The sequence below is a fragment of the Carettochelys insculpta genome, chromosome 14 (genome assembly GCF_033958435.1).
Source record: "Carettochelys insculpta isolate YL-2023 chromosome 14, ASM3395843v1, whole genome shotgun sequence".
Taxonomy (NCBI): domain Eukaryota; kingdom Metazoa; phylum Chordata; order Testudines; family Carettochelyidae; genus Carettochelys; species Carettochelys insculpta.
Window position 1 is genome coordinate 221,999 of NC_134150.1, and position 13,814 is coordinate 235,812.

Genomic DNA, 13,814 nt, shown 5'->3' on the forward strand with positions numbered 1-13,814 from the left:
TTGAAGAGTTCAGCTGATATGCTATCTGGCCCTTCTCCCTCATTGTTCTTGGTTTGCATAATGGCTAGTGTACATCTTCAAAGAGAGGGAGGTCAGCAAGAGATTCTCTTATATCATGAAGTATAGGGTTAATAGTAGCATCAGAGACAGCTGACTCATAGTTCAGGAGTAAATCAAAATGCTCCTTCCATCTGACTTTTATGATTTAGCTGTCCTTAAGCTATGTTGATGTGTCTTGGGCTTGGAGTAGTGTGAACATGAGCTGTAAATGGGAACGTGGTCTGTAAATGGCCCTTATTACCTGAAAAAGCTCCTCATGTCATGTTTATCAGTGTAAAGCTCAATTTCCTTAGTCTTTTCTTGCTACCACTTACTTTTTATGTCAGGGATTTTACTTTAGGCTTCAGCTTTGAGTTACTGGTATACTTCTTTTTTCCGATGGCGTAAAAAGTCATTTTGCCATATGTGATGAGCTTTTCATTTCTGATCTGGCAGGCCCTGAATCTCAGCCTCATTTTCATCAAACCAGTCTTGGTAGTGGTGCTGAGAGGATATGTAAGACCACCTGGAGAAACCCTCGCTCCAGGCATTGATACCTTCTTGACTGTGGTCAGATTGTCAGCCCTTGAGATTAGAAGCACATTCATATCATGAGGGTCATACCAGGAACTGAGGATTGTTGGGCAGACCCTTGCCTTGTTAGATCTATCATGAATTTACAGATCACCTCAAGGCATCATAAACAGGCAAAATCAGTATGAATAAAAGTCAGCCTCAAGTCCCTTCATGATATAGTGTCTCGGGAAACTCCAGCAGTGCCTCCAAGAGAAGTTTGCCACTATGCCAACAGTTGAGGATAATGAAAATTTCTGGAAGAGGTTAAAGGCTATTATTTTCTTGACAATGGGGCCTCTTGATGCTACTGTGATAAATATTAATAAGGTTCACATTCCCAAACTGCTTAGTGTTCAGATCTGGTGTTTTGTTTTTTTTTTTATTTCAGGCCTTGAAATAGGTTAGGCAGAATGTACAAATCTCCTGTTTCCTGCCTAATGAGAACAACTGAACAAAAGTAAAATAGGTACAAAATGTGCTGGGTACAGCTGATCTATTAGGTACTCTGCGTTCATTCAATACCAACTGCCAGGTATGGGGGGTGGACCCCAATGTTGACAGCCAGGCACCTGGACAAGTATGTCCTACCAATATACTTGTTCTCTTCTTGGAGGTGCAATACATTCCATTCCTTCCCCTAAAGTGCTTGTCAGCTGCAAAAATAATCTATTCTGCAATGTATTTTTACAGAAATTAAACATTAAAGATCTAGAAAACATGACCTATGAGACAAGATTGAAAAAATGGGTGTCATTTAGTCTGGAGAAAAAAAAGAAGACTGAGATATGATAGCCATTTTCAAATATATAGAAGATAATTACAAGGAGAAGGGAGAAAATTGTTCTCCATTATGTCTGATGGTATGACAAGAAGCAATGGGCGTAAATTGCAGCTTGTGGGGGTTAGGTTGGACATTTGGAAAAACTTCCTGTCATGGGCCGTGTCTACACTAGCCAAAAACTTCGAAATGGCCATGCAAATGGCCATTTCGAAGTTTACTAATGAAGCACTGAAATACATATTTGGCCCCTCATTAGCATGCGGGCAGCCTCGGCACTTCGAAGTAGCCAGGGTCCTTTTGAAAAGGAGCCCTGTCTGGATGAGCTGCATCAATTTCGAAGTGCCGCGGCTGCCCGCATGCTAATGAGGCACTGAATATGTATTTCAGTGCTTCATTAGTAAACTTCGAAATGGCCATTTGCATGGCCATTTTGAAGTTTTTGGCTAGCGTAGACATAGCCATGGTGTTTAAGCACTGTAATAAATTGCCTAAGATGGTTGTGGCCTGTCCATCATGGGAGATTTTTAAGGGACATTTAGGAAAACATCTGTCAGGGATGGTCTTAATAATGCTTAGTCCTGTCATGACTGCAGGGGGCTAGACTAGATGACCTCTCAGGGTTCCTTCCCAATCTACAATTCTCTGACTGCTTGCTGAATGTACAAAATACCTAAGAACATCCAAGGCTTTATGTGTAAATACTGACTGAGTCCAGCAGAACAGCACCATGCAATAAAAGTCTTCTGCAGCGAAAGAGCAAATAAACACCCTGTCTGTTGTTTAATCTGAAGGGGTCTTAGGCAGCCTTCTTGATCTAGGGCACTTCACTTCTCTGATTTCTGTGACTTTTGCCTGAGTGATATAAGGCTCCATCTAGTTGGAGACTGGGCTTGCTTCCCCTCTGGATAAAAAGCATCATAGTAGATTTGGAAGTGTAACCCATGCTAAAATGCATCTGATGCTTTGCCCATGAAAGCTTATGCTCCAAAATATCTGTTAATCTATGAGGTGCCACAGGGCTTCTTGTTATTCTCAAAGATACAGACTAACATGGCTATCTCTCTGATACTTGTCACCATGCTAAAATTATGTGGCTGTTTATCTCCCTCTGCTGGCAAAAACATTTGTGAAGTGTTAGGGTTTGCAACTGCCTCTAATTCTGTGGCTACCAATTTTTAGCACTGCAGCTCCTCACAGCCAAATACTGTGGTCTTTTAGCCAACTCAAGACACTAGATTAAAATTTTCAGGCACCGGATTCAAGAGAGACACTAGAGTTTGAATGGTTTTTCAGTATTCAGCTATAACTGATTTGTCTACATCAGGGATCTCAAACTTAATTTATCTTATGGCCAGTGGCAGTCCTCAAATCCTCCTAGCAGGCCAGCAGGCACCCCCATCTAGCAAGCCCCAGAGGTCTCCATGAGCTCTCCCCAGCCCATCTTCCACTGCCCACCAGAACCACTGGCAGTGCAGTGGGGCTAGAGCTGCTTCCATCTGATGGGTCTGTACCACTGTTGGCATGTCCTCATGGCCCGGGGGGGCATGTACAGAGCAGTTCCATCTGTAAAATGGGTTGGGGTGGCTGCCCTGGGCCCCAAACTTTGGGAGACCCTGTGCTAGTCACCCCAGTTATCCTATGGATGGGATGGTTCCCCATACTCAGGTTGGCCCTTGAGGTCTTGGTCAGGCTAGGGTTGGGCACTGCACGCTCACCATTGTGACAGGCAGGGCTATCCTTAAGATTTTTGGTGCTCTATGAAGTTGAGTACCTGAACCCTCGAGTCCCTGTGGGGTCAGAGGGTGGAGGCCACTCTGTGGAGCCGGGCTGTGCTCTGGGCTGAGGAGCTAAGAGTCTGGTGGACAGGAAGAGGGCAGTGATGCTGTTGGGGGAGCAGGCAGATTCAGGGGCACCAGCCAGCTGGAGTTCCAGGCTGGCAGTTGGGGAGATGTTGGAGGATTGTAGCAGGGGGACCGAGGTCAGGGAGGATTGGTCTCCCTCATGCACCTGTGGCAAGCCACAACTCACAGTTCAGAAAGTACTGCTCTAAACAAATAGCTTAGCTTTTTAGCTTGAGCAGTCTAGGCTTGTGTTTTTAGGGACTGCACCCAGTGGGCTATATAGGATTGGGAAGGAATGTTCAGAAGGAATTAATTTTTATGATGAATTTCAAAGCTTAGAATCACACTGGTCAGGTAACATCTGTACAGTAACCTCCCTTAATGGATGGAATTGGAACAGTTGAACACTGTGCCGGAGGCCTGATACTGCTAACAGTGAATAGAGATTCTGTTTTAGCTCATGCTGGAGCTTTTGTTTCTGGAACACCCTTACTCAATATTATAGTCTAGCCCTGTGAGTTTTATTGATCCTGCTTGCACTGCATGTATATCTGCCTGGCACTGAGCTCCCAAAGTCCTGTTAAAGCACATATTAATCACATTTACTGGAGAGGAATCTCCTGGGATGTACCAAAGGCCTTGTCAGAAACCTGGGGATGCTGTACCCAGGACATTAAGTGTGATTGCTACTGGGAGAAGGATTCATGGAGGAAAATGGCAGTTCTTATGTGGGGTGCTGGAACAATTTTTAGAGTGGGGATGCTGAGAGCTATTGAACCCAATGGAAACCCTGTGTATAATGTAAACCACTTCAAAACAGAGGGAGCTGCAGCACCCTCCACACCTCTAATTCCAGCACCGATGATCAGTACAAAGAATGAAAGGTGAGTTATTCATACATACGTGTTGTTTCATGCCTTGTGACTAGGGTTTTCAACTCTCCTGGACCAGATGCACCTGATGCTGTCACCCTAAATGGTGTCTGGTCCAACCAGTCAGCAGAATTGGCAACTCGATGTGTGAGTAGAAGATGCTCAGTATGCTCTTTCCTATGTGAACAATACACCGTGAGCTTCATTTCTCCTCTTGGATTTTCCTTAAACTGCTAGACTGGATCCTGACAGCATTTTAATTTTATATACCATCAGTTGATCTAAAACAGAACAAACCACTCTTCATGCAACACCTACAAAAGCCAGCCTAAAGGACATCAAAGATTGCATCAGTAAATGGTAGAACTTTATTTGTTTAATTACCCAACAAATTCCAGTAAAGGAGTCTCTTATGCTGTGGGAATTCCTTCAGGCCAGGAACAGCCTATCCCCTTGTGTGGCCCCATGATTTTGTTTTATTTTGTCAAAGCCAGGCCTGGATTTGGTGTTGCAATGTCTGAGACCCACAGGAGAAGCTGGTGTGCGTGCGTGCGTGCGTGCGTGCGTGCGTGCACATTGCTTAGTTTGGGGTCACCCTCCTCCCACTATGGTGTATCACCAGTGGAAGAAAGCACTGGAAGCAACCGCCTGCTAGAGCAAGAGAAATACAGTTCTCATAGCTGAGGCCCGGTGCTGGGATTCAGCAGCTCAAGCAGCTCCAGCACTGGCACAGACTCCCTTTCTGACCAGGGGCAGGTCACTGGGGATTTCCCTGCAGAGAGGTGAGCCACACTCTTCGTCCTTAGGGCTGGGGACTGTCTCTTACTTGGTGTGCGCGCAGCACCTCACACACTAGGGTTTAGGGCTCTGCTGTCATCCAAATAATAACCACAGAGCTGGCAGGGACCCAAGTAGATCACTAAGTCTAGCCCCTTATGCTGAGTCTCCATCCCCTACCTGTAACCTCCATTCGGGACCAGCAAACAGTGTGCTAGGGGCCCCCTCACAAGCTGTCCTCTCCCTCAGGGCCCTCACTGCCAGCCTCCACCTCCTCCCTTGGGCCACCGCCTTTGTGGGCGTCTCTGCTGTTGCCATAGAGCCCAGGCCTGCAGCCAAAGCTCCCTGCTGAAGGGCTGGCAGGCCCTGGTTGCTATGGGAACGAGGGTAACAGAGGTGCTGGCAGCCGGAGGGGCAAGGCAGTGGTGCTGTGGGGACTGCTGAACTTGCTGTAGCAACAGGAATTGAGCATGTAAGTGTCCAGTGCCATCCCCTGTGGGAGCTGGGGTTGGGGAGCTGGGTCCCCTCTGCAGGGAGTGCCAGTGAGGACTGAGTACAGACCTGAGGGGGCAGAGCTCCAGGGAGCCAGGCCCTACGCTGCCATGGATGCTGGGTTGGGCGGGGGTGGGGAGAAGACCTCTGTGGAACCACGCCCCACACTGCAGGGGATGCCAGGGAGGGTTCAGTGCAGAGATATGGGGCAGAGCTCTGGGAACCCAGGCCTCGTTCCACAGGGGATACCAGGGAGGCGGAAGAGCTCTGGTGAACTGGGTCACACACTGCAGGGCATGCCAGGGAGGCCTCAGCGCAGCATGGGAGGTAGAGCTTGGGGGATCCTGGCCTGGCTCTGCAGGGGATGCCAGGGTGTACTCAGTTTGTGGGAGAGGGAGATGCAGGGGATGAAGAGGTCTGGAGAGCCTGGCCCTGTGCTCTAGGGTACTCCAAGGAGAGATCAGACCTATTCCAGGGAAGGTCTGGGGTCTGGGTGTTTATTCCCCCCCACCCAACTTTTGCTGGAGACCCTGACCCCGTTCTTGGTGTGCAGTGGGTGGACAGGCTGCCCAAATTCTTTGGCAAGTGGCAGGGATTAATGTCCCGGTGTGCTGTCTGGCCAAGGGAGGGGTTTTAGGTAATATGAAAGGAGACCCAGGATGCCCCATCGTTATAGATATGTGTAACGTGGAAAGCTGTGAGGGAAAGCAGTGGCCTCCTCCTATATCCTGTATGGATAAACTCAGTCCCAGAGATCCTAAGGTAGGAAAATTGTGAAGCAGAAGCATTGGGGCCCCCATGTATTGCTCCCTCCACACCACTACCAGCATTCTGCATACATATTGATAGGGTGCACAGCTGTAGTAACTTATGGGTTGTCCTTTCCCCTCCAGAGGATCCACTTTAAAGCAGGTTCTGGAGGATGCTGCAGGATGAGGGAACCCGCTGGAGCTAGGAGAAGCTGCAAGGGGCTCTGAAATTGGGCTTGGGTACACAGGGCCACCGTGTGGTAGATCCCAAGATTCCTGTTGATCTCCAGGGATTGTGGGTTAGATCCCCTGCTGCCTCTGTAGAATCAGATTGGAGGCAAACCTCACTCCCTGGAAGGAGAATAAGGAGAAAACGCTGCAACTGAAACATCACAGTGCTTTCATCTCTCTCCTGGGGGGCATGTTTTTACTCTAGCTTAGGGTATGGGATTAGCCATAATGAGAATGGATCTGCTCCCAGCTCTGCCACTGATGTGCTGGGTGGCTTGGGGTGAGCCGCTTAGGTTAAAATATTCCGGAGTGGTCTTTGATTTTGGGTATTCAGGCTCAGAAGCCTGGGGCCTCTTTTCAGAAAATCTGTGCAGGAGGAGCGCTGGGTGCTAAATGGTTCCAGGCTTTAGGTCGTTCAAGCTGGGAGTCCAAAGGCAGAGGTGGCTTTGGACCATTTTAGCCTTAACTTTTCTGTGCCTTATTTCCAGATCTGTAAACCAGGGACTGAATTCTTTACCCATATTCTGATGTGCCATGAGATCTAATAATGAAAAGTGTCATCAAGGGGCTAGGTAACGTTACTGGTCACAAAACTACTTCAAGGGTGCTGTCCTTTGTCCTGTTACAGGTGACCAGTTGTCAACCAAACACCTGGGCAAAAATAAATCCTCCCCAACTTAGTGAAAATGAGCGAGTGAGTGTGGAAGAGATTAAGTGAGTAGGGCAGGGCCTCAGAGAAAGGGTGTGCCCAGGGTGTCTGGTTTTGCTTGATCACAAAGCTGGTATCGATAATTTGACTTCCTGAGTTCTTTTCCAACCTAATTTTCTAAGAGGGTAAATCTATACTTACGGAGGAGGGTTGGCATGCCACACTTGATCTTTCAGGGATCGATTTTTGACACGTGTGAAGATGTGGCAAAATACATCTCTGTGGGTTTGGCCATTGTCCCTAGTACTCCAGGTTGATGCATAGACGAAGGGACATTGGCATGAGCCCGAAGATCCCTGATCTATACGAGAAAGAAGGTTGATCCTGATATGTTGATTCAAGCTACGCATGTGGCGGGGCTAGAATTGCATATCTGGAATCAACTTTGATCCCTAGTGTAGATTAGGCCAGAGTCTATGAACGGGTATAGATCCTCCTCTGTGGCTCAGTCCTCCACCTCTTAAGACTCTGTGAATACTTTTCCATGCTGAATGGTGGTGGAGCAAAGGAGCAGTTGCTGTGCAATGAAAGCTTGCTAGATTTCCATGTGGAAATCCATCCAGAACTCAGTATAGCTTGGATAAGTACATGGCTGCCAGGTGTCTATTTTTCAGCCAGAACACTCAGTTGAAAAGGAATACTGATGGCTCTGGTAAGCATTGCTGACTGGGCTGTTAAAGTCCAGTGATGATTCAGTGGGTCTAAGGAAGGCTCTGCACCTGCCATGGCTCTGCATGGCTCCTGGAAGCAGTAGCACACCCCATCTCAGTCAGGGAGCTCTGCACACCATCCCTGCTCAAAGTGCCAGCTCTGTGGCTCCCAATGGCTGGAAACCATTGCTAATGGGTGCTCTGGGGGTGGTGCCTGTAGTTGGGGTGGCACTCAGAATCGCCTGATTGTGCCTTTGTGGGGAGTTGGAGGGGGAACGTACCACTGCTTCTGGGAGCTACTTGAAGTAAGTGCTCCCTGGTGCCTGTACCCTTGAGCCCCTGATCCCAGGTGCCAACGCCGAGCCCTGATCCCCCTTGCACCATGCAACCCCTCAGTCCCAGTCTGGAGCACCTTTCTGCACCCCAACCACCTGATCCCCAGCTTTACACCAGAGCCTATACACCCAGCTAGAGTCCTCAATCTAGTGCTCCAGCCTGAAGTCGTCTCCAACACCCTGAACATGCACCCTCAGCTCAGAGCCTGTACCGCCACCAGTATCCCGACCGTTGCCTTTACGTGGAATCTCCTCCTGCACACTAAACCACTCGGTTCCACTCCCCAGCCCAGAGTCCTCTCCTGCATCCCAAACCCTTCATCCATGGCCTCACCCTGGAGTTCACATCCCTTCTTGGAGCCCTCCCCCCCCCCAACCCACTGCTTCAGTCTGAAGCCTGTTCATGCACTCTGAACTCCTCATTTCTGGCCCCACGCCATAGCCTGCGCTTCCAGCTGGAGCTCCCCATCTACTACAACCCTCTGAGCCAGGGTAGTGAAACTGAATGAGTGAGGGTGGGGAGAGCAAGTGATAAAGGGAAGGGGAAATAAATGAGCAGTGACTAGTCTTCAGAGGAGAGGAGAGGTGAGGCAGGAGTCATGGCAACGGTGTTCGGGTTTGTGTGATTAGAAAGTTGGCAACCCTAGATAAGTATGATGTTCTGCTGGATTCTCTCTGGGCAGGGGCTCCAGCAAAACTTCTTCAAAGTCCAGGAGCAGTGATGTCTCATGGAAGAGCATCTCATGCTGATGGCTCTTGCCTTCCTAGATCTAATGCTACGAGCTCCATTTCCTTTCTTATTCCTCTCCTACTGGGTCATAAACTTCAGGCCTAATCTAATGTTCATGGAAGTCAATGGAGCCCAGATACTGAGAGAAATTTAGGTATCTAATGCCTGTTGAAATAAGTAAGAGCTTGGTACCTAAATGCTTATGAGGATCTGGGCCTCAGTGTCTTTTTGTTGATTTCAGTGTGCTTTGAATCCTGGTAGCGTTCACCTTGCAAAACTTTGCTGCTTCCTTGACCCCATCTGTTGACTTTTGCACCCAATCTTAAAACACATTCTTACTTGTTTTGTTTCCAGCTCTTCTTCCCAAATAGGTTACTCTAATGAGAGGTTTGAAATATTCAGAGCCTTACAAACATGTTCCAAGGTGCAGCTGGTTTTATATATGCCAGGGACAAATGGCTTTAAATAAAAAAAGGACTTGAGCCATGTTTGGAAGCCTGAAGAGCAGAAATCTGTGAAAGAAAGAAAGAAATACTGTAAATACTTTAGACGTGGATTTAGATATTAATTACAGGTGTTCCATGAAGTCATGAAATTTCAGCTCTGTAGTAGAATTTGGGAAGAAAATGCTGTTGGTGTTATATTTCTGCTGCTTTCTAATCAACACTAGTGTCAGATGAGAATGGAAGTTTAATAAAGAATAACAGGAGGATGCAATCTGAGAGCCCTAATTAGTAGTCTGCAGACTTTGTTTCTGAAATAAACCGAAGCTTGCCAGTAATACATTGTAAAATATTGGAGGGCCTGGAATGTGATATGCCTTACATCTCAAATTGCAAAGTTTTATTTTAAACAAAAGTCAGCCATATAACTGCTAGTGTAGGGGGGAAGGGTTATGGAATTTATGTGGCTGCTTTGTTAATATTGTTACCTGTGTTTACAATGCCTCTTGTATTTACAACTAAGCAGGTGATTTCTAGGCAGGAACTGTGATATTACCATTTAAACACGAACACAAGTTTGTCTTAACTGAATGAAATTATTTGATAGCATCTTGGTTAAAATTTTTAACAAATCTGCAAAAGCATTCTTCAACAAAATAAAATACGAAAGGCAACATAACCAAATACTCCAGAGGGATGGTTTATTCCAGAGTAAGGAGGAGGCAAAAGTGAGAATTCATTGTGTGTTAATGAGCAAGACCATGCCCATGACCTGTTCTGTACCCACATAAAAAGCTGGATATTCTATGCTATGGGCCAAAGTACATACTGATTTCTGCCCGGTGTAATAACATTAAGTTCAATGCAATATAAATCAATTAAAACTTGCACCCTGACCTTTCTTGGCTGGATGCAGAACTGCTTAGCCGTGTGTCAGAGGCAGATGCTCCAATCTTTAGAAGTAAATACCTACATATCTTTGAGTATCCAAGCCCAAAGACAAAATAACTTGCTTGAAGTCAGGAAGTCTGAGACAGATCAGGAAATTTAATTTCTCTGTCTGGAATTCCAGGCAAGAATTGTAACTACTCAGTTGTTCCTTTACTAATTAGGGCAGGGTGTTTCCTATTTGGATGGTTATCCTGTCCATAGCTCTCCAATATCTGCTTTTACCCTCTGTACCAGACTGCCAGTTACAAGAAACTGTCATGCTCCCTTGTAAATCAGCCTAAATTTAGAAGCCCTGTCTGTAGATAAAGCATAGTATCAGCTGAGGCCAGTCAAGCTGTAAGAAGGGTCAGAGTCCTTCTCCTTCTGTGACAGAGGGTACTGTGCTTGAATAAAGAAGCTTAAGGAATGGAGGAAGTGTAGAATGCAGTATGTGTTATGGGTATCCATTAAAGAGCAGCAACAAAGTCAGGCCCATGAATAAAGCATATTTAGGTTTTGAGAATTTATTCTGTTAAGAATACTTGAGTCCTGCATGGAGCTGTTGGGAACCAGTTTTATTAAATTAATAAGAGCAGGAATGATGAGTTATTGAATGGGAATGACTATTATTTTAAGCAAAAGAATGGACACCATTACTTTGTCTTGTTTTGAGTCTGTGTTCCACATCTAAGATCTGTCAAAATCTCCTCTAGTGTCCCAAAAAAAAAGCAAGAGGTGGAGATAGTGAAAGCTTTTCTCTCGTCTGTTTCACTTCTTCCTGCCCTTCTCATACAGTCAGGCTACGTCTGCACTATGAGACAAATTCAGTATTATTAAATTCAATTTTATAATGCTGGGTTTATAAATGTGATTTTGAATATCTTCACGTCCCTACAAAATCAAGTTAGTGCTGCCACACTGAATCACCAAACATCAACTGTTGCATTAGTGTGTTGTGGGAACCTATCCCACAGTTTCGTGAGCCCCCTAGCATTCTGGGTTTTTCACTGGTGCAATATGGGGAAAAAATGCCATGCAAGGGATTGTGGGTATGTGATGTCATCTTCCCACATTGTTTTCCATGGGAGGGGAATAAGGGCAATGCAAACAGCCTTTTTTTTTTTTTCCAGAAGGAAAGAAGTAGGGAATCCCAGGCAAAAGAAAACCAAATAGTCTGGCTTCAGAAGGTGACTGAACCATTGGAATGGTCTACCCAGGGATGTAGGGAAGTCTCCATCCCTGGAGGTGTTTAAGTCTTGCCTCGACAAAACCCTGCCTGGGCTGATCTGATGGGTTTGGCCCTGCTTAGGGTGGGGGCTGGACTTGATGGCTTTTTTAGGTCTCTTCAGCTCTATTGTTCTATGATTCTGTGTAAACTGGTTGTTCAGCTGCTTTCCCCACCCCGTAGAAAGAACACCTTTAGGTACGATTTTTGCCTGATCAGCCAACTAGCGCCAGGCAGGGGACTGTTGTACCCACATACCACAATACGTATGAGCTCGTGGAGCACCCAAGTGACTGTGCCATGTCAACTGGTCCCTCTGCTGCTGTTCCCCATTGAAAGTATTCCCTTTAGGTATTGTATGACTTTTATCCAATGAGCCAACTAGCATACCAGGGAACTGTTAAACCCACATACCACAAGGTGTATAAACTCTTGGAGCACTCAGATGACTGTGCTATGTCAACTGGTCTGTCAGATACTTTTCCCCCTTTGAAAATAAATACATGACAGAGACTGTGACTCCCCCGAGATACATGCTTTGGGAAGGGAGAGTATTGGAGCAGGGCCAAGGGTTTCTCGAGGAGCCAGCTCCGAAAATCATTGCCTGTAGGGGCCAGCCCCCCACATAAATTGATGAGGGGTAAGCTAGCTTCAGAAGGTTACTGAACCATGTAAACTGATTGCTCAGCTGCTTTTCTCCCATAGAAAGAATACCTTTAGGTATGACTTCTGCCTGATCAGCCAACTGGTGTGCCCGGTAGAAGATGGCCATACCCAGATGCCAGAATGACTCTGTGTCCTAAGATCACTCATCCAGAATGGTATTCAGGCAATGGACTATCATACCACCCTGGGATCATCCCAGTGACTGTGCCATCTCAACTGGCTCGTCAGCCACTGTTTCCCACATTGAAAGCACAGTTTGTATGGTATGAGACATCTTGCAAATAATAATGGAAACTGAAAACAAAAAGTGATTTCTTGAAATGGAGCCAAATTTCCGAAGGCTTTCTCCAGATGGTGGGAGAGCAGCCCCAAATATCGTTGTGTGGGGGCTGCCTCCTCACATTCAATCAGGGGTGGGGATGTGGTACAGGGACGAGTTGTGATGGTTCCTTCAGGGGACAGGTCCCTTCTGGGGCTTTCTCCAGTTGTGGGGTGTAGTTGAGGGACCTATTCTCAGGGTCCCCTCACTGGCTTCCCCCCAGCAACAGATAGCCTCCAAAATCTTTGCTGCAGTGGGGAGACTTCCCCATGGTGACAGCTGACCCCCGAAAATCTTTGCTGTGGTGGAATAGACCTCCCCCCCGCCCAGACAACAGGCAGCCTTGGAAAATCCATCCCGCCTTTGGAGCCTTCACTGTGTGCAAGCCAGGACATAGTGCTGTCGGGCAGCATGGTCTGCACTGCATTGCAGGTATGAACTTTTGTTGGGTTGGGGGCTAGTCACGTGATGTGGTTGCACGTGGGACAGACTCCGATTGCATGGTGCCTCGGGGCGGGGGCTGCCCCACTGCAAATGTGAACTGCAGAAAAGAAGTTTCTCGGCCTCTCATGCAAGCATAACCCCCACAGCCCAGCTGCCATGTGGGGAAGTGGGGTGGGGCTGGTGCCAGTGCTGAAAAAAATCTCAGCCTCTCCTGCTGTATCCTATGTAGGGAAGAAGCCACCACCCTGTGTTCAGGCTATTTTTTCATGGGTAGATGGGATTGCTGCACAGATAATAAAGGTAGCTGTGCTCTCTCCACCCACCCTGCCATCTGGGTCCCTCTGCTACAAGTTCTCTGTGGACCTTTGCATAGTGGCAGGCAGCTCTGCTATTAAAAATAAACTGGGTTTGGCAGAGATATAGAGTGAGAGGAGAATCAGAAGCCTGGGATGCAGGAAGGATTGTGGAGCCATCACCATTGGTGGAGGAGAGGTGCAAAAGGGGAAATAAGGATCTCTTTTTCAGAAAGACTGAGATTTGAGGATGACTGTTATGGGGCTGAGAGAGAGCTGGGAGGAGACACTAGGCACCTGGAGAGAGGGTGAGCTAGAAAAGTATATCTGAGAGTCATCCATAGAGGTGGTAAATATCATGGGAGGTGACAAGAAAAAAGAGAACGTCAATGGAAAGGACCCAAGAGAAGATGAAGATGCCTTTTTCAAAGTAAATCTGCTGTTGTGGGTATCTCTAGAGCCCAGTCTTGGAGTGCATCTGCAAACAATGCTGCATGCATGGCTGAGTCGTCAGCAGCAGGGACTGAAACTGTGAGCATGCAGCATCAGCCTCGTCTGATTGAACTAAATGACTTATCTCTGTTAAGTAGGACTGTAGCAGGGTCACCAACATATACATGTGGCTTAGCCACAGGGATGGAGTAGCACAGTGGGTATATGTCAGAGACACACACAAGGAGGGTTTCCTGCAGAGAGAAGAGAAGCTGCCTAG